Source organism: Geospiza fortis, unplaced genomic scaffold (genome assembly GCF_000277835.1).
Source record: "Geospiza fortis unplaced genomic scaffold, GeoFor_1.0 scaffold333, whole genome shotgun sequence".
Taxonomy (NCBI): domain Eukaryota; kingdom Metazoa; phylum Chordata; class Aves; order Passeriformes; family Thraupidae; genus Geospiza; species Geospiza fortis.
This window is the reverse complement of record NW_005054347.1, coordinates 5,117,367-5,139,329: the sequence shown is the minus strand read 5'-3', so window position 1 is coordinate 5,139,329 and position 21,963 is coordinate 5,117,367. Positions and strand designations below refer to the sequence as shown.

The 21,963-nt window shown below is 44.0% G+C and overlaps 1 protein-coding gene across 1 annotated transcript in view; it reads right to left on the bottom strand.

Moving 5' to 3' along the window:
• The window catches only part of LOC102033946 (cytosolic carboxypeptidase 6-like), a 127,253-nt gene that overhangs the window by 101,751 nt on the left and 3,539 nt on the right, over positions 1-21,963 (bottom strand). The window lies entirely within an intron of this gene.

The following is a 21,963-nucleotide window of genomic DNA, read 5'->3' as shown; positions in this document are numbered from 1 at the left end:
CAACAGCAAGAAACACGAAGGAACGACGAGGACACAGTTGGATCCTGAATAACCAGATTTCCTAACTGTATGCAAACACAAAAAGCTTAGCTATGTTAAACTGCTGCCCTGACTGTTTCCTGGCAGTGTCTGAAACATAATCCACAGTACTCACACCTGGAGGGCTCAAAATCACTTAAAGGGAAACAACCCCTCACTTAGCCCTTGGTTTCTCAAGACCCTGTGCTGGTTTTAGTTTTAAAGAGCTTGCAACTTGACTCAACTAGACTCAAACTCATCAGTTTGTGCTTTCTAAAACACTTGGAGGAGTTAACTATTCAGAAATCGGTGTGTCCAGAACAAGGTTTATCCCAGGTTAGATGAGACCCTTCGAGTGGAAATAAAAGCAGCACAAGTATCGCATCGTGTGCATTGTGGATCATTGCTTTTCTTTCAGGGGGTGACACAAGAGCCCAGACCCTCAGGGCTTTGCTGTGGCCGCCACGGTGCCATGGAGAGGCTTGTCCAGGTTCTGCTCGTTTCCTGATGAGGTCTCTGGTGTTGAGATGACCCCGAGGTGTTAGAAAGTCTCTTTTTCCCAGCCTGGAGACCAAAGAAGAAGCTGAGATGTGTCGGTTCTGCTTTCCAAGGTTGTTTATTGTTTCTTATCTATAACATTCTTTCTCTGACCCGCCCTAGGTCTGTCCAGCAGGTCGGGTTGAGGCACACTGGCCACCCTCAGGATAGTGTTATATTTTTATACTAAAAACTATGTGTACTTTATTTACAATAATTTTCCAATACCTATCACCTACATTAGACAGTTTGTCTCTACTCTAAACCAATCCAGAAGTGCCACCATCACAGCAGAAGATGGAGAACAAGAAGGAGAAGGAGAAAGACAGGACATGTCCAGATTCCTCCATTTTGCCTCTTGAACCCCCATTCTAAAAACCCCAAAATTCTACTTTTTCACCCTGTGACAAATTCACTATCATTCTATTCAAACCCTTGTGGCTTGTAACTCTTCGCACAAGTTGGTAATTGTTTTTTCCATGGGTTAAAATCAAAGGCACAGATGTTTTTGACTCTGTGCCAAGGTCCCTGAGCTTCCTGCATGGTCTCAAGCCCTCCAGGGCAGTCAGAGGAATGTCCTGGGTTCCAACAGTTTCCCCCCTGTTACTGATGCAGCCTCACTCAGAGTTTGGCAGGAGCATCTTGGCAGCTGGAAGCTGCAGTTCTCAGCTTCAGCAGGCAATTACTGTTCCCCAAGAAAGAGCATGCAGTGGTGTGGCAGGCTGCACATGAACATGCAGCGGGTGAGGGTCTGCTGTGCCTGATTCACTGCTGCACCCAGCTGAAGGATCTTGGGCACCCAGAGCTTGGTGTCAAACACGACCCAGCATCTCCCCAGGCACCCCAATCTGCCTGGGCTGCTGCAGCCAAGTTACCCATCAAAAGGAGATTTACTTGATTTTCTTACTTAGCAGACAGTCAGTTAAGCCTGAAGAAGCCTTACCCCATTGCACAGATACCAAGGAAGAGTTAAAAATAACTCTCAGAATTCTAACCTGGAAGTAGAGGCAGTTCTAAGGAGCATGAGAAAAGCATGAGACAAAAGCACACGTCTACATATACAAACCTCACCCTAAAATTATTGTAAGTATCCAAATAATCAATAAAACTAGGATATAGCTTTGTGCTTCAGATGAACGCAATAGTTCTGGGCTGCCTGAAATAGTCCAGATCAATAATATTTAAAATAAAAAGACAGATACCAGAGTATTAAACAAAAAATACCATTGCTGAGAACTTGGTCCTCCTGTTAATAAATCAATACAAACTAAATTTACAGCTCCTGTAATCAGCAAGAGACATATCAGTGTATCTCATTAGGCCAGGGTTAAGAATTTGGCAGCAACCAAAGCCCATTTAATATCATTTACTTCAAGGCAGACATGGCAATACAACAGATGCCCTAATTTATTTGTTGATCTTTGTATTAAAATAACAGTTTGCTGGTAAACAGGAAGGGTAATGATGCCAGTCACCCTTGTTAGTGGCTAATAATTGCTTAAATTGTCCACTAATTGACCTGTGGTACTGTTGAAGCACTGGATCGTGTTGCAGGGCATGAAGTAAACAAGGCCACTGTAATGTTGCTTTAGAGAATGACTTCTGGAAATAGAACTACTTATTGCCATAAATTTTCTTTTCACAGATGAGCAGATTAATTGGTCTGCCAATTAGTCTGCTATTAAAGAAAAAAAAAGGGCTGCCCACAGATTGGTTGGATCTTCGAACTGTAGCCCCAGTTTGGGTCAAAGGAAATAATCCAATCTGAACCAGGCACATCAGCTATGAAAAATAAGACAAGCATTATTTAAAAACACAAACCTCTGTGGCTGGAGATCAAGGAAAATAGCCAAATAATGAAGTATTAACTCTTCAAGAGACTTCAAAATGAAATAGAGAATGTGATGGAATGGGCCTCCCAAGGCACATTACAGTGTGGAAAAGTTCTCCAATTAGAAGAAGCAAAACAATATGGATTATTTTCCTCTCAAGCTTTTTGGAAAGCAATTAAAATCTTTATATTTCAAATAATAATGTGCAATTATAGATGCTGCCTGGAACCAGAACAGCTCAGAAATCAGCATTCAGCCATGACACTGGAAGAGGCTTATTCATAGTCCACTAAAAATCCACCAAAGTCTTTACATCAAATTCAAGGAGATTTTCATAGTTGCAAGCAAAAGGGAATAAAGAATTGAAAACAAAGCAAAGGGAAAACAATACTCACAACTGCAAGAATTAGAGACACAGCCACACTGACAAAAATGTCAGACTGTTAAAAAACTGATTTCTTGGTAAACCCAGTTTAACTGAAACTGCACTAAATCTGGACCAAGCCCCTTCTACTCTGAGTCACTTCCTTATCATTATTCTTTCTCAAGACTTAATGCACTTTTTCAAATTTCTCCTGCCTTCTGCAGCTCAGCACCTCTCATCTACTCCAATGTTAGGTCCTGTGGCATCTTTCTGCACAGCCCAAATTATCTGCTGGTTCTTCTGAAGCAAGTTAATCACTCACTCCTCCATAACATATCATTTCCACTGTTCTGTCAAGACATTTCCTCATCCAACCTCCTTAAACTCTGTTTAAACTTCCTGCTTGCTCTAACATGACCTCTCCACATTTGCTCCTTCCAAAGAAAAGCCAGCCTTATCCCCTGCTTTTTCCATTACTCCATCCTTTCACCCTCAGTCTGACAATATATTTAATTGTGCAGCTATATAATACATTTGCCCTGCTCCTATTAGTGAAAATCTAATCAGCACAGATCCTAATGCAATATGGCAACTGCTAATGCAAACACAGCCTGCACTGTATCTAGTATATGCCAAGAAAGAAGTGATTTGTGTTTTCAGACCCATTTCCTAATGCTGAGTAGCTGCTGGTACCCTTCAGTCAGCTCACCACAGCCTGCAGGTTAAAGAGAATGTGACGATTGGGCTCCAACAGCCATAGGATCTATTCACTGGAAAATAAATGTAAAGGAGTCCCAAATACTTATGCTTCAACATGAAACTGTTGAAACACACTGTTAAAGGAGGCTGAATCCAATGTGAATGACACTATAGTTCTGTTTCAGTGGACAGTAAGAAAGCAAAAATATGGAGTTGGGCTTTTTGGAGAGGTTTTTTAATGCGATAGTGAAAAAAAAAAAAGAAAAAGGTGATAATGGCCAAGCAATTACAATAGTCTGCCTCCAAAAAGCAAGTACAATACACAGGATAAATGACAGCAAGCCACCCCTGTGCCACCATTTGCCTGAGAAGTGTTTCTCCTTCAGCAACAGGGCCCTCGTCTGTTCAGCCCTTGCCCTGTCTCATGGCACTGCAGGAAAAAACCTATAAATCAAAACAAAAAAAACCAAAACATAATGAAGACAGATGGACCCTCTTCTCCACCCCAGCATGGTGGGGAAGGTGTCACACTCCCACTGAACCCTGCCCAGCACAGGTCACAGCAATGCTGTGCCAGGGTGGGCTCCAGAGAACACACAGCTGCCCCTTCAGTGCAGCCCCCAGCAGAGCCCAACAGGCAGAAATGGCCCCAAAATGCCTTATTCTGAAGTGCTTCAGTGTTCAGCACAACACAAGAACAAAAATAAAAGCATGTGAAGGGTGATAAACGAGCAGAGCTGACTCATAGCGAGGTTACTGACATGATCTCACATCATGCTGTCACCAAAATTATTCCTACAAAAGATCATCACAGAGGGGTCCATATGCACAAGATCATCACAGATGCTGACTCTGCCCCTTCTTACAGTTCTGCTCCTCCTCCTAATGTGGAAAAACAGATTGACAAACTCCAACGTGTTTTGTTTGTAGTATTTCACACTTTTTTAGAAACATGGTTCTTGGGCAGGGGAAGGGGTGAAGAAGGGTGATGCTGACATCAATCCAGAAAGAATCTATGGATTTTGAATGCTTTTTATCTTTCCAAAGATCCCTTTGGAATCCATGGCAAAACCAAGATTTATTTCATCAAAATTATAAAAGCTAATATGGCTGGTGAAGGAGCGCTGCAAAACCAAAACAGGCACCTGCTTATGGTGTTAGACGAAGGGAAAATTGATGTCTGAATTATGTCACCAGCTTGCACATGCCCAAACTGGTGTACGTCTGCATGCATGTGCCTCTCTCTCAGTCGTTTCTGGAATTGAGACTGGGAAGATCCAGATCAGTGTCTGCTTTCCCCGAGCCCCTCTCTGGCCATCCTCAGCACACCCAGGAGCAAGGCAAGGGAGGGCAGGATGCTCTCAGAGGGATGCAGCACCTTGCACAAAACCCGAGTGAGCATCCCTCAGACCCCCCCTTTCAGGTCAGACTCTTCTGCTTTCCTGACATTCAGACTTCATTTAGACTTCCCCCAGGAAAGGGGACCTGCACAGGCCTGAGGGTGGCACATGATGAAAAACAATCCCGGTGTTTGAAAATGCAGAGAAGGGAACAACTTTCCCCAGTGGTTCCTGTGGACGGGAAGGTCTCAAGGGAGACAACAACCAAACAACAATTGCCCATGTCAGAACACATCAGAGCCAACCAAGGCAGGTGAGACAGCTCGAGGAAGGACATCCCTGGTTACATTATTTCTGAAGGGTACAGAAAGAAAAAGGCTGATTGATTCTCTTGGAGTATCAAACCTTTTGATCACACAGCAATTTGTCCCCAGCTAGACAGGTAAATATTTCAGTGCTAAGTAAGATCTTGTGTCATGAGTTTGTTGGTTAAAAGCACCCCAGAAAATGTCTGTAGGTTCCTACGGTTATTTCAATTTTTTTTAAAACCTGCAACCATCATTGCAGTTGTAAAAAAATCCCCCAAAAACCAAACAAACAGTTACTACTGGTGCATTGTGCACAGAGCCCCACTTCACCTATTTTAAAAGAAGTTTTAATCAACCTGAGACAGAAAAGTTGCCCACCTAACTAAGGATCCAGCTGCAATAAGCAGATTGATTAGAAACACATCAAGCTATATTATGGCATGTTTGTTCTTTTATTTACCATTTAGTCTCTCATCTATTCTCTGCTGTAACTCTTGGTCTCTTCAAAACACAGGATTAAAAGCAAAGGAAATCTCAAATAATGGGATAAAATGAATGTGCAGGAAATGAATGGGTGAATTAGATTACAGCAGATGAAACACTGAGGTCTCAAATGCAAAATGCAGGGAGTTTATTTAATTTGTTACTCTTTTAAAATGAAAATATGCTCACTGACTTGAATTAGTAATTTTCCTGTTCTAAGATATGTTAGGCCATTACAGCTAGGCCTGTTTCCAGAGCAGTGAAATAAATGGAAAACAGCCAGTCTCCCAGGGAACACAGTCCTCACTGCATTTTGCCAACCTAGTGGAACAGTGCTAATGTCAGCTCCAGAGAAAACCACACTTCTGCTGGAGGGGCTGCCTGCTAAGGAATTGAGAATGACTGGCAACAAATACTTCAAATGGCAGAGCAAGGCACTGTGGATTTTCTCCAATTTTAATGTGCATGGTAAGCACAGACAGTAATTGATTTAAAGAAGATTTTAAAAACCCATCATTCCTGACCATTCCCTCCCTCCCTACTACAGTTAGCCCAGGGTTTCACAAATAATTAATCTGGAATTTGGTGTGGCTGGAACACAAATTCATGAGAACAGCAGTCTGGAACCTCCCAGCTGGGTTCTGTCAGTATGAGAGAGAAAACACTCTGTCAGTTGCTGACCCAAATCAGAGCATCCCAGCCAGCACCTCCACCCCTCCAGGTTTCCCAGATATCTTTTTTTGCATTTAATGATCCAACTGAGGCGACTGAAGTCTCTGGTGGAGGGCCACAAGTGTGTGACAGCCCTCTCCAAACACATCAGCAGATCCCAGGGTGTGGGGACAGTGAGTGCCCACTGTGCTACTGCATCTCAGCTCTGTGGTGAGATGACTCTGACCATCCTGGTGCCCAAACATTTCAACTGCTTTCCAGAATTACAGAGTCATAAAAATCCTTCTCACACCATTGTAAGGATACAGGAGACATTTCTGCCATCACAGCCTCAACTGACATTTGGCATCTATTCAGATTGCAACTTCAATGGAGATTTGGGAAAATTGTGCCATAGTAAAACATTCTGGGACTCCTGGGTAAGGAAATGGACCATATGATACCATGAGGCAGACCTTGTTTGCCATTTTAATGTGCCTGCTGACTGGACAGGACTGACTGGGGTGGAAACCTTTAAATTTATCATGGATATCCCACATAAAGGAGGCACATTTACACCACTGCCTTTCATGTGCACTATCCTACTATTTTTGAGAGACTTCTACATTTAGACCGCGCAAACAAGGCCTCAGAACACCAAAGAGTTCCAGACCCTGACACTCCAGATGCATTTCAAACAGGGAGAATACACAGTGAAATGGATGTGACTGGAATAGTCAGTCACAAATCAGCAGCCTACAAGTACAATCAGTTCAGTGTAGAAAGTTGCTAAGTGATGAGTGTTTGGGATTTCCTATGTATTTTTATGAGCTGTTGCTCTTTCCCCGTAAAAAGATCCACATCTGCTTTGAAGGATATGCGGCTGCTGGTGCTTGGCTGGAGCACAACATCCCGATTCAGTGCTGAAAAGATATAGATATGCATTGCCAGCAAAACATAATTAAAGTTGGCATTCCCAGCGACTGGGATGTGGGACCAGGAGCCAGAATGCCAGATCTTAGTCTCTAGCACTGCTGATTTTTGGCAAGTTGCTGCCAGAGTCTGCTATCTTCGTGTGTTCAACTTGAGATAGCAATGGCCAGATTTGCAGGGCAGCAAAACTGGCATCTCTGGGGCCAAAACCAGCAGATGGATTTTCCAAACAAACTCATGAAAGCTCATTGGAGCCGACTGTAGTTGGAAACATGGCAAGTGGCCACAAAATGCTAGGTGTTGAGTAAAATTCTGAAACTTTTCTGCTCTTACTCAGCTGTCACTAGTGAGATCTGAGCCACTGGCAGTCCATCCCCAGCCCACTGTTCCCTAAAGATAAGCACTTTCTGAAAATCAGCCCTGTAGAGGTCAAGGTGGAAAGACTTTTGGTGACAGAGACAACCAGTGTTGCTGGTCAGGTCAAAATTGCAGCCCTGAGTGCTCTCACTCCTGCTCTCTTCTTTTCTTCCAAACAGATAAGCACAGAAAGGAGCACACAAAGTGTTCCACAAACTATAGCTGGTTCTCAAAACCTCACAGGATTACCTGGAGAGGGTAAAACGTGATATTTAATTTTGCCTGTTAAAATTGTCAGAAAAAAAAGACAATCAAGCATTTTGCGAGGACAAGTCTAGTTCCTACTTTAAAATTCTCTAGATGCTTTATACTACCCAAAGCCTGATCTTGTCTGAAAAGCCAAAAAAAATAACATTACTAAACAGACTTGAGCAGATGATGAGACCACACAAATGATCTTGTTACAAAAGATGCCCATGGTCATATAATTCATGTAATTATTAGGTCATACATTCATGTAATCTTGTTCTGATAAAACTGTCTTCTAACATGCCTTAAGACTTTCTCTGATGCTTTGGCACTTTAACAGCTGGAAACCCCAAGGAACCAAACACTTTGACCCTTTTCCTACTTGTTGGATGCAGAAATTCATGGCCTCAGGACTCATTTGGATGCCATTGAATTGGAGTGTGCATATTTTCAGACTTTAGGAAAAAACAAAGAATGAGGAAAAACCCACCAGATTGAAGCCTGTGTGCTCGAACACTTGATCAGAGCAGAAGGGGGGTGTTGGTGGCACCATTTCCCTCATTCCACTGCAGCTCTGGGTGCAGGGGACTCGTGCTCTCTCCAGCAGCACCACCAGCCCAGGTGGAACACCAGGTTAATCCCTCCCACCATTTCATGGTCTCTGCCCTTCCTGTTCCTTGCAGCAATGGGATACCCACCAGCTTCAAAGGAGCAGACTAATTTAGGAGAGCAGAATGAGGCCAGGGCTGGATTTGTCAGGTGGAAAGTGCAAACCTGCACAGAGCGAAGCAGACTGTCTGCCCTGCACAGAAATGAACTCATATCTCAGCCCCTTAATTACCCTGATGGCTGATGCTGCTTGCTTAACCACAAACTAATCTCCCCAGGCCCAGGGGCAGTTGTGCAACTCTCCAGCAGAACTGATGCAACAGCAAAGACCTGTGACTTGAAAGAACCTGTCAGGCTGACAGAGAGAGGAGGTATTGGCAGGAGCACACAGCTCCTGCTTCAGGATTGCCTGAAGGGTTCCTAAATTCAGTGCACAGCACAGACTGAGTGGGTGGCTTCCTTGGCTGGCTTTCCTTTCTTTAATTTTCTTAATATGCTGTAAGGAGCTTGGAGTTCTCTTTGCATCAAAATGAGCCTTCCAATACCCCCTGGATAATGCCTCTTTTCCTCCTGGGGAAAAACAAAAGGGTTCCTGGAGAAGCACTGCAAAGATCAGATGGTCTTGTTTCATTAATGAATTACTTGGGATTTATCAGAATCATTCTCAAGATGTTACCTCAGAATATGATGCGCTTGGTCATTATTATTCAATGTCCTTCCCATGAGTGTGAGTCCCCCAGTCAGCTCAAAAAATATTCACTGCATTATGGCCCTCAATTTTTACAGAACTAACTAATGTTAAATGCAGCTAGGATTTCAGCCTTAGAGTTGAACAGAAATATGCAGAAGATTCCACCTTCCCTGATGTGCAAGACAAGAGACAAACCAGAATAGAGGCTTGATTGCAAAGAGGGGGGAAATAAACATAAGGGGAGTAAAATCCAGAATGCATGAGCCAGAGTCAAGCAGGCATATACCCTGGCAGAATTAACCCAGGCACTGTTTCCTGCTATCCCTATCAACTCACAAAACACCAGACTTTTCCCCATGGCCCTGAAGGGGAGTTTCAGCTGTCCACCAACAGCTCACCAGCACCAGCAAGGAGGTAAAAAAACAACCCAGAAACAGAAAACCACTTCATTCTCCAGTTTGCTATTTAGAGCTGTAAGGGTCTTGCAGGGGAAATAGAGGAACTGCATCATTACTGGAGTGTTGCTGCTTTACCCAGGAGCAGGCAGAGCTCCCCAGAGCCTGGAAGATGACTGCTTTCCTCCCCATCATGACAACTGCAGATGTGGAGGTCAGAAACCTTTCCAGGGCTGGCAACAAGACTGCACCACAAGTGTAAATTTTCCAAAGTTACCTGCACTGGGGAAAAGATTCCCAGCAGAGCTATAAAAGTGATAAAAATAAACTTTGATGGACACAACGAGGACTAAGCAGACTTATTTCTACTTGGGAAACCACTAGAAGTTGCAAGGAATAGCCAAAGAGGATGAACCTTCTCCTTTCAAGCCTTTTGTTGAATTATCTCCCCAAACTCAGAGCACTCCCTATATGGCCAGAGTCACCTTTTCATAACCTGGCAGCAGGTGCCTTTTTGGGAATCAGGAACATTTGGGATTTCAGTGTGCTTGGTGGAACAAAGGTGGGCACTGGGAGCAGGGGCTGGACTTGTTTTACCCAGTTTCACCCAGTTTTACCCAGTTTTACCCAGTTTCACCCAGTTTTTCCCCTGGGCCTGTCACAGAGTGTTGTTCTGCAGGCCCATTGAGCAAAGCAGCAGCTACACTGGGCTCTTACAGAATTAACTGTGGTCACAACAAGAACTGCAGAAAGCTGAAGATGGATAGATTAGCCCAAGCAAAGAATGTGCTGTAAGCTGAGAAGGCAAAAGGTGGATTTCTCTGGAGGCAGACAGAGAATACATTTACATATGAAAATCTAATACACAGTGAAAAAGGGAAAGGGCATTACATAAATAATGCGAGGCAAGGAATGAAAAACATGTATTTTTAAACACATTCTAAAAACGGTTTCCAGCATCTGCAAGCAAGTTGCTCAGCCAAGCAAAGACCCAGAGGCAACAGGTTTGAGTCAGGCACACGCAGACCAGAGGGGCCCTGCAGAACATCACTCATTCACACCAAGGTCCCTTCAGCTCCAGGGTGTTGGGAGAGTATTGGGGGTATCTCTTTTAATTTGCCTTTATCTTCAACAACCTGTAGACATTTGCTACTGGCCACATCACAAGTGGGCTCCTCAGCCAGACAGACTCTGGTGCCACCACTGCTGGGATGAAAGTGGAACCCAAACTGCTGGGAAGGAGCAGGAGCACATTGGTGCCCCCGTGGGTGATGTGGCACCCTAAGGCTCTGGATCTCCAGAGGACACAGGTACAGGGCTCTGAAGAAAATTGGGATGTGGGAAAGGAACATCCCACATCTTGTGCTTCAGCCCAGAACTTTAATCCACTCGGCCGAGGAGAAGAGCTGAGGTGTCCCCTCCTCAGGACTGAACGCCAGCTGTTCCCTTCTGCTGGAGATGTGGCTTTGCCACTCATATGTGGCACATCCACACACTCCCCAGATGCAAACACTGGCAGCTTGGCCTGGCAGGAACCTGCACAGCCATTTCCCTCATTTCCCCCGTGGGCACAAACAAGGAGATCACTTTGTAACTGCTGATACACAGAACTTACACTAAGCCAGCTGTAATGGCACCTTTTGGCTGCTTCATTGATTTCCACTTTACTGGGTTTGCAGGTTATGCTGCTTCACTGTTCCAGGATTTTCAGTCCTTCCCTTCAGAGTGACTGAAAAGGCACAAGGCAGCTTCTTCCCTTCCCAGGGAGGCAGAGGCACCTGCAAGGCTCCAGTGGCAGAGCAGGGCACAGAGTCTGCAGGCACCATGCAAAGCTGGTGTCACCAGCAAGGCAGCAGCTCTAAAATGCACAACCAGAATCAGAGAGAGAGAGAGAATCCTGTTAATGAAGAGCTGTTTTACCCTCTCCTGTGGTTATTTCTGGGCATGAGAAAGGCAAGAGTGGCATCAGCTTCCTCAGAGGTGGCTGCCTGTCCCCTGGAGACAGTGGGAGCTTCCTGCCTGCTCCAGGTTTGCCCCTCAAAGACACCCAAAAGTAACACACAAGCAAAACCAGAATAAAGCAGATCTCTGTCCATCTCCTCCCTGACAGATGGCATCAAGGTAGTAGAGGCTGAGCTGTTCTAATCAGTGCCAAAGGACAGTAAAACTGAAATGAATGGAATTCCATTTGCACAGCAAAGTCTGGAGCTTCAGTTTTGACAGGCAAATAAAGCAGGGACTGTATGTAACACCTGGACTATTTCTGGGGAAAAGGAAAAAAAAAAGAGTGATTTATTAAACAAAAACCTAATCCTCAGGGAAGATCTGATGGCCAAGAAAATGCTGGCTGCATCTGAACTTCCTCCCCTTGCCTCAGAGGTGAAAGTTGTGTATCTGCAAGTTGCTTTCAGTGGTACTGGAGGGGACTTGTTAGGTACCTGCTTGCACTAGGCTCCAGCAGGAAAAAAGCTTTTTTTCCCCTGTGGATTATTTTTTTGTCTTATAGAAGAATAAAAAAAAAAAGTAATGACCATGTCTCTACATGAAGAAAGAAATTGCAAAAGCTCTGCTCTGCCCCTCATCACTGGAGATGGATCTGTTCTTTTATTTACACTGCATGACATCCAGGCAAGAAAAAGCTCCACAGAAATAAATGAGGGTCACTCTCTGTCAGTGCAGGTGTGCTCCTGGCTGTTAAGCAACAGAGCATGGCATAAGCCCCTATCTGCACTCCTGAGGAAATTTTGCTGTGAAAATGAAGATGCACTGCAGATCCTAAAGGTGATGAGGTGATGGTAATTAGCACTGGAAAGGGAATCGTCAGCAACATTTCCTCACATGAGTAGGACCACCACAAGCACCTCTCCTTGTGAAGAAGTGAAATTCTCCAGGAGGGTATAAAAGTACATGTTTCCATCTGAGGAGCATGAGGGAGAAAAGTCAGAGGGATATAAATTTCAGGAGGCCTCCAAGGATTGAGGGAGTTTGTTGCTGCTGTTTTAGGAAGAAGAAGCTAAAAAAACTCCACTATTTCCTAAAGAATTCTGTTTGGAGAGAGTCTTATTGCAAAATCAACTTTGAAGCATATTAAACTAAGAAGGCATAAGATGCTCTCATTCCAGAATAAGAATTGCTGTGGAAATGTTCTAATGCACTCCACATTCACAGTCTGCCTCAGATGCAAATGAAATCTCAAGTGCCAGCAAGCTCCAGACAGAAGCTCTCCCCAAGCACTTTGCAAGGATGGGTTTAAACTCTGGCAGCACTGTGACCACAGCAGCTGATGTCAAAGTGCTCTTTCCCTCATATCCTTGGCCATTAGGAGCATTGCCAGGAAGAAAAATCAGAGTTCACGTGTGACCAGGTGTGAGGACTGTCTAACTTTCTACCTTGAACAGTCAGATTGAATTTTAAGGTCTTAAAGGCAAACTTAACTGTAATAAACAGCCCCTTTTGCTGTGTGAAGGAGCCAGACTTCAGAAGGGAGGGGTGCCACAGAACAGGCTGAGATCCCACTGATCTGCTGTCCCCAGGGCAGGGAATTCCCGCAGGGAAGGAGGGGTGCAGTTCCAAGAGGTTTCCAGCCCTGCTCCCTGCTTCTCCCCAGGAATGAGTGGCACACCCAGCTTTTGGAAGATGGCACCTGGGCCAAGGCTGGGTCACAGCATTTTCCAGTTCTACTCTGGACTCTCTGACAGATCATGTCCCATTTGATGGAGGGCAGGTGAAGCTCACTGAGGCTGAATGGCGTCTCCTGTACCTGGAATTAAGCACCCTCCTGTTCCCCCTTTGCTGCTATGACACCAAGCACAAGTGTTTCTAAGGGAACAGGACATGAAGCTGATCAGTGTTGTACTAAAATCATCGCACCAGTCAAACTTTAATCACTAAAAAATTAAAAACTCTCAGTGATGCTCCTTTTGGGTAGGTGGAGGCCGTGCTGAACCAGAACTTGCCCTGTTGTCATTGTCTGTGTCACACTTGTTCTGTAGTCACCCAAAGATTTGGCTTGTGCTTGCCAATAATATAAAGCACATCCATCTTTTTAACATTTTGCCTACACACTGTGCCACTGGCTGAAAATTTTGAAGTAAACTTTTATAATTTCAAACAAATTTTCACATAAGGAGACCTGCAGACTTCTTCTTTCCTCTTCTTTTAACTGACCACAGATCTTTGCCTTTCTTTGTTCTTTCTCTTCCTCACCACATTGTGTTTCCATCAGTGATAAAGTGACAAAAAATAGAGAAACAAAAAAAAAGAGAGACAGGGAAAATATGAAAAAAATTAAGGTATGAAATTTATAATAAAGCACTCTTTAAACCTGTGGCTTTAGAAAAAAAATACAAATTAATTATTTTTCATCCATCTCCAATTATCTTTTAAATTTAGCAGCAGCAAAGACTAAAGGCATAACCTCCAAGTCAGAGCACAGACACCAGGAGTGTGTTACCATTTGTGGAACATGTAATAAGTAATTTGACCCTTGAACTAACACTATAGGGCACATCTGGAAATTGGCACTTAGGGGTGACATCAGTCACTATGGAACCAAGCTTCCTGGCCAGAGTGATATTTTACAGAGCCCTTTGGCATTGTTCAAATTTCCTCTAAATTTACCCTTCCTGCCTACAAAGTGTTTAATAGAAGTTTGCCCCTGCATTAGGGTCCCAGAAAAGCAATTTGTGCCTACATTTCTTCTTAGGTAAAATTAAGCAGAACTGGTAATGAATGTGCCCCATTACCCTTTCCTTCCATCCTCAGAGCACAGAGAAGCCTCAGCCTGCACTGAAAGAGCAAAGCCAAGCTCTACAGGGCTGCTGCCTGCTTTCAGCCCAAGTCTTCTTCTTGCCCTCCAGACAAGCTTTGCACCCTTTTCTCTGTAAGCTGGAGAAGTCATGGCTCCCATAAACATGTGCACAATGCAAGAGGCACCCGAGGAGCTCGTGGGCAATCTGTGCAGGGGCAGAGGGAAAGTTTAATCCCAGTGCCCTGGTGTCAAAGGAAAGTTTGCAGCGGCCAAGTCCCAGTCACTCATCAGTGCTGGCTGCTCAGAGCAAAGCAGAAGGAGCAGGAAGGTAAGTGCAGGGCACCTCGAGACAAAAGGACTGAAAACAAAATGAAAACAACCCCTAAAAAAATCAATTCAGCCGAACCCAGCCAAGGCAGGCAAAGAACAAAGGGTCAGAAGACAAAGCTGGAAACAACAGACCAGCAAGATGAATATCAGTTGTGAGGAAGAGCCGGGGCACTGCTGAAGGAGAATGGAAAGGACTCAAATTATAAAAACGAGAAGAGATTCCTAATTGTGAATCCTGACCTGCAGCTTGATCACACCCTGCTGCACTGACTGAAAGGGCTCATCTCAGCCTTAAATCCTTGATGGCAGTGATGGTCACTTATCCGAGACCTTTTTTTGCCATTAACAGAGCCATGCAAAGGAGATCTAAAGACAGCCCCAAACTTGCTGTGGTTTTTACATCTTTGTCCTGAGTTTTGCATATTTATTTCCTGCCTTGGCCCAGAGAAGATCTGGTTCCTGAGGGTAATACTGCTCCCTAAAAGTGCAGGACTTGCTGCCCATGGCCATACAGAGCAATGAGCACAGAAAGGACCCTGATAACTGGGCAGACATGGATCAGCACCTTCAGAATCCACTCAGACTGCAATTTTTAGTGGGAAAACCAGACCATATTAAGGAAAGCCAAGTGATCATGAAGCCCAGGTAATCAATATTTTCTCTTTTTCCTATCCTCAGACATCAGCAGCGTGCCCCAGTATGTACAAATATGATGTGCTTTGCCCTGGAGGGAGGATGGTAGGGCTGGGAGGAAATAATCTTTAAGCCCATGTTATCCAAAAGTATGAGCAGTCAAGAAACATTGCAAAACCAGGATGTTCAAGAGATTAATTGGGCAATCCCACATGGAGACAAAATAAATTTGCCTGTTGTTCTACAGTGAAAGCCTTTCTCAATGCTCCCCCTTGAAGACCAAGGGCTCCTTCAGCTCTGTGATTACTCCAAAGAGGATTAGTTCAGCAGAGCCAGTCAAAGGCCTGCTCTGGGCAAAGGGCAAACCAAATCAAACAAAGCCACTTGACATTTCTGAGCTGCACAGGCACAGCTGACCTTGCTGTCCCAGGGCTGAGGAGCTGCTGGGAGCAGAAGGATGAGCACACAGGGGTGGGCTGGAGAGGGGTGAGCCTGCCTGAGCGACCAATTTTCTGCTCCTGCTACTGCAGATTGAGCAGAAGAGCTGGGACAGCAGCCTCTGCTGCTGGTGGGGAGAGATGTCTCAGCCACAGATGACAAAGGTTTCCAAAATTCTGGGTTTTCCTCTGCAGTTGCAAACAGCAACAACCAGCTCATGCACGGTCCACCTGCACACCCCGCCACCATCACACCTCTTCTGTGCAGGAATTCCAGAAAACACACTTTGTAAGGAAGTGAATCACATGACTCGACAGGAATTTAAATCATCATAAATTTCTCTGAGGAATTTAAATCATCATAAATTTGCTCCAGCTCAGGAACCCAGGTGTATAACCTCTCATACCTGCCTGATACCACATGCAGTGAATTGATTCAAAGCCTGTGGTACCTTGTAGCAGCCACGCAGGGTAGCAGGAATCCCTCTAAGAGTTTATTTGCATCAACACAACTTTAAAAGGAGCTTTTATTTCCCTTACTCCAATATGGATGCTTTAGTATTCTCAGAACAACCTCTCTTTCCTGGGATACTGCACACTAAAAATCTCATCCAGGAGATTTACAAGGGACAGACAATAGTGGTTTTCATGTTGCTTTGGAAGCCAGGGAGAGTGTGTTTCCCTTTGTATTAAAGCTTAGGAGCTATGCACTTGAAGAAAAAAATCTTGGTGGGAAGGATGAATGCAATTTAACAACTTTAAGAGAGCCCTGCAGCTTGTTTTATGGTTGGGCTGTTGAATTCTGTTGCCTTTGTTTGCTTCTCATAATTTGGTTTCCTGAAGTCCTGTAAAAGAGCCCATGAACTGCAGCTCCTGCTCACCACGTTCCCTCACTGCTCCTAAATGCTGAGCTGCTCCTGAAAGCACAGGAGTGTTCCCATCCTCCTGAAAGCACAGGAGGGTTTCCACCCTCCTGAAAGCACAGGAGGGTTCCCATTCCCATCCTTTTCTGACACAACTTGTGCATGTCATTATCTGGATGCAGAACACCATTCACTTCGTGGAAAGATTCTATTCTTCCTTTGACCAAGAGCAGTCAGCTCTAGAGTGGAACTCTGCACTAGGGGATGCACTTTCCTACGGACTGCAGCCAGAAAAGATTTTCATAGGATGCCATAAATATTGAAAGGGAATGGAAGCTTTGTGTCTTTATACCTCAGAGGGTGGGGTGACAAGAGAGTATAAAAAAATACCCTTAAAGTGGAGCTTCTGTGTTGCTCAGTTCTCTTCAGTCTCAGCAATGCAGCCACAAAGAGAAACACTGGAAAAGGCTCCCAAAAAAGCCATTCCTGAACCAGAGAGCATTCATTCCTTGGCTGCCTGGCCATGGCAGAGTCCCCTCCTGCACCCAGAGATGCCTTACAAACACATCCAAAGAGGAATTGCAGACTAAGCCTTTATCCATATGCATTCCATTCACTTGGAGCCTAGAAGTAGCCAGGACAGCATAAGTGTTTGCTTCCATTCTCTTTCATTTGGCAGAGAAGGCAGAAGTGAGACTTGACAGTAATACAACAAACATGCAATTACAGGATTCCTATTCCCTGAGGAATGGTATTTTCTTTCCTCCTCTGGTAGGAAACATAGCTTGGAAATGAAGATGAATTGGCTTGCTAGACAGAGGAATAAAACAGATCAAGTGAGATGCAAGCCATGCATTTATTCAGATGCACTTTCAGGCTGATGGGAAATCTGGCAGATGATGTCCCCAAGCTTCTGAGGACCCAGTCATTGCCACCAGAGGAATTTCTAGGTGCACTGCTTTCTTCTCCAGTGCAGCTGCTGTTCCCAAAATCTGCATCTTATACCAATGGCTACAGAACTCAGTTTCTTTCCCTTAGAAGAAATTTATACCCTGGAGACAGCTAAGCAAGGTCATCACCTCTTCTCCTTGAGAAAGGTTCTTTTCACAGGTAAAGCCAGAATTTACACTTGTACATAAAGCATGCCCTGGCCTTCAGTTACTATCACTTATGTCAAAAGATTTATGCTTAATAAAAGAAACAGAAAAGCAGCTTTTAACCCTGACAGTATATTCCTCCTATTTCTTCATAAGAAAAGACAGAGTTTGGGTAAAATTCCAAACAGAAGAAACAGGCTTCACAAGGACCCTTCTCACACTTAAGACTCTGTTTCCCACAAGAAATAAAAACCACAAGTCCCAAACACGTAACAAAACAAAACAAACCCCATAACACAACCTAAAAAACCCATCCAAGTCACATTTATTGTATTTTAGCAACTTCACTCTCCTAGCAACTCCCTTAGGTTTCCTGCAGGATCAAATTCAAAGAATTTGAAGGCACTGCCTCCACAAAATGAACTAGAAAACAGTTTTAAGAGGCCACTTTGGAGTCTGTCCAGGAGTTAAATCCTTCATAGCACCTGGAGCATCCTGGTGACATAGAGAGCGAGTTCAATTACCCACTGGCCCAGTGAGTTATAGTGCAACATCAGGACTTGAGAGAAAGCTGCTGGGAGACTTGTTTTCAGGCAGTCTGCTGCCTGCTTTTCCATGCTGCAAACTTAGAATCAAAATTTGTACAAGTTTTCAGATTTTTTTTTTCCCCCTGCCCTCTGCTGGTGAGAGGGTGAGGGTTAAAAACGCAGACAAAGAACGCAAACAGAAAATCAAGAGACCTTGCCCAGTGCAATCTGTTCCTTCATTTCATATCACCTGATTTAAGGTGAAGCAAGAGGGAGCATTCATTTAAGCAGCTATACAGAATAAAAAAAGATTGATTGAAAAGTAATTTTTTCTCCGTTTCTTATGGAAAAGAGTCACAGGTGTCTGTTTTTCTTATATTTCCTTTTTAATGGCTGTTCCCTTTTCAGCCCATAAGATTCAAGGTCAGCTCCAGGGCAAATTACATTGAGCCTGAGATGCTCAGCAGCTTCAAACACAGCTGTGGGATTCCCCTCCCTCCTGCATTGCACTGGGCTCTCATTGTGGCATCCCAGCCTGGAAATCCCTGTTAGGGGCTTGGGGTACAAATTTTCATTTCTGCATTTAGACAGCATGGTGGATGCCACGCTGACAAATCAATAAATGACATCCTACCAATAGAACATGCTAAATCAGTGGGTAAAATTCATGTCTTGGTACAGCTAGACATGTTTAACCTTGGAATTACTGACTGCTGGCAAAAGTCAGAGCATACAGGATGAACTTAAATGTAGGAGTGAATCCTAAAACTTTCCATGGATGTGAATAGTGAGGGACAGTTGCTTTTCTCCCACAAAGAATATAAAATCTAGCAAACATTGGAAAGAAAATAAGACACTGAGAATATTGGGGGCTAAAAATACCCCTATTGACAAGCCTTGGATAAAATCCAAGCCTTTTGAAAGCTGCCTTATGGCCAGTGTTTAGAGGGTAGGGGCTTGCACAGATTATTAGTGCACACTGTTGCCTGACATCTGTAAGAGTTAGTTTATTTGCCTTTACAGTAAAGTGTGGAAGAGAAAACAGCCCGCATTTTCTTAAAGGAAAATACTGTGGGGGAGAAAAATGAGGAAAAATATCTAAGAAAGGAAAATAATTTAAACACACATCTTCAGAAAAATCCCTCAGAAATCTGAACAGCCCAAGAGAGACGAGTTCAGGCTGTAAGATGAATTTGCACTTCTTTGTGCTCACTACAAAAGCCCTCCAGGAGCAGCAGTGATTCCAGCAGTTGGTTAAAAAATGGTCTATAATCAAAAAATGTAAACAAATCCTCTTAATCCTGGGCCCTACTCCTACTTATTATCCCTAGGAGGGGTGCAAACATCAATGCTCATGGTGACCATCACCATCTGAGGGGGAGAATACCACCCTGCCTTTGGATTGAAAGGTACTCATGTGAATATTCTGAATATCCTCTCTGATGCCTGGGTCTCCATTTCCAGCCCTGAGCTCCACCACCAGCAGTTAAGAACCACCAGGAAAACTCCCTAAAAAGGATAACCATTGTACTAATTCTTAAAAGACCAAAACAGAAACAAAAGGTTCTTAATCCATCTATTTATGAAGAGGCCCTCCAGGGTTTTGTGGCAGCTGCAGCATGTGTGAAATATTACAGCATTTGTTTGTGACTGCTGGATGAGGTGCCTGATGATTCTAAGGAGGTCTGGCTACTGCTGCAAGCACTCCACAGCTGGAAGGTGACAGAAATGTCTGTCCAAGTTTAAAATACCTGCACATTTGCAGCAATGAAGGGCATTTGTATCCAAAACTCAGTTTTCAGTGGATTCTTCACAGTAGAATATGAAGAAGAATGACAGAGAAATTATTTTGAACAGAGAGATGACAAGGTTTTTTCTTCCCACACGAATACAAAATCCTTGCTTAGATTCATAACATGTGGGTAAAGTGGAGGACAAAGGATCAAAAGACAGGCACAAGCATCTCCTGATATATTAAAGCCAGAAAACTTGCTTCTCAGAGGCCTTGAGTTTTCAGATACAACAACAAACCCAAAACAAACAAAAATGACCAAATGCCCCCCCACAAAAAAAAAAAAAGAAAAAAAAAAAAAGAAAAAACCACCACCAAAACCACCAAAGAAATGGGGCCTGTAATAGGTAGTTTCTGCCAGGCTCCAGGAAACTCCTGTTTGGAGAATACAGCTAAAAATCCCTCAGCAAAAGCCAGGCCAAAGAGGGCAGGAAGGGAACTGGCCAGCTCAAAGACAAGTAGAAAAATGAGTAAATAGTCAGATATTATCTCCAGGCTTTAAAGAAAACAGTGACTGAACTGATTAAAACCAAAGATCAATAGGAAAAAGTGAAAAACAAAAACTATAAAGCTTTTTGCTCATTCTCTATTCCCCTACGGACTGATTCTCCAAGCTTGGACAGTCACAGTTCTGGTCTTCCATCCATGACATGCTGCTTGCTCCTGGGGAATCTTTGGGATCAGTTTCCAGATCTTAATACTCCAGGTGGTGAGCATTATCAAACATTCAAGAAGAAATCTCTCCACCAAGAAAAAAAAATAGTCCTGACACGTTCCATATGCACTGAGCTGGCATCTGGATATAAAATCTGCAACACCTAACTATGCCAAAAATCTTCCTGAGACTCCAGAAATAAAATTCCTAAGTGTGCCCTCAACTTGACTGCCAGAATGGCCTTGAAATGTTTGACATTTGCACTTGTCTGGATGCTCATTCTGCACCGGAGGCCGCTCTGCCTGCTTGGGGCAGGGGCTCAGTGCAGAGCCCAGAGCCTCTGGGTCCAGGAGTCAATCAGGAGCTGTAACTCAGCCACAGCAAGTTTCTCATGTGCTTCTCCAAAACTCCTATCTTGATAGCTCCTTGTTATTTTTCTTGTATTTCCTGCTTTTTTTTTTTTTGCTTATTTGTTTGGGTTTTCTTTGTTTGCTTTTTGCTTTTTTTCTTACAAAGCATAAAGTTTCCATGAGACAATCAGAGCATGACTTCTATCTAGCTGTTTCATCAGGCTAGGCATGCCACACGCTTTTACACATCCTCTTTTTTTTTCCTGATTATTTCCCTTTTGAATAAACTCTCCATTATCAAAATAAAATAACATCATTTACAAAGCACCACCTCAGCAGCATGCCTCAGCTTTCATTTCACAGGGCTATGCCAGCAGCCACAAACAGAATCAAAGCAGCCAATTAAAAATCCATATTCATTAACAAACATCATGTGTGCTATAATGCCCTGCATTGACTGTGGCACGGCAGGGGATGGGAAACTCGCTGAGTTTTCCTGCTCTCAGTCTGAAGCATTGTTTCATTAGAGGAAGGGTTTTACCTTTGCTGCTCCAGGCCAGCAAGGAGAGTGTCCTGCCAGCCCGCGGGGCTGGGGCAGCACAGGGAGAGGCTGCTGATCTTTTCCCTCAATGATGCCAAACACAGCCCCTTGCCAGGATGAGGAGCACACACAGAGAAGACCATGCACGTGTGCCAGACCCTCCCCACCGAGGTCTTTGGGCGCCAGCAGGGCCCATGGCAGTGGAGCCTGTGGCACCATGAGCAGACAAGGTAATAAACTCTGCATATGCTTGATTGATGCAGCTCATGGGCTCAGCAGGGCCAGGTCCAAGCTGCTGCAGCGAATTACCAAATTGCCCTGGCTCCAGGGGAGCTACTTTGATTTACACCATCAACACTTCACTGCTGCAGACAGTCACACGCATAAGTACAATATTTCAGACCTGTACAATGAAGTTATATGAAGGCGTGCCAGGGTTATTTATTTATTTGTACCCATGAGCCAAGAGATTTACAACTCTTTATAAATACAAGCTGGGCAATTTGCTTTCTATTTTTAGCA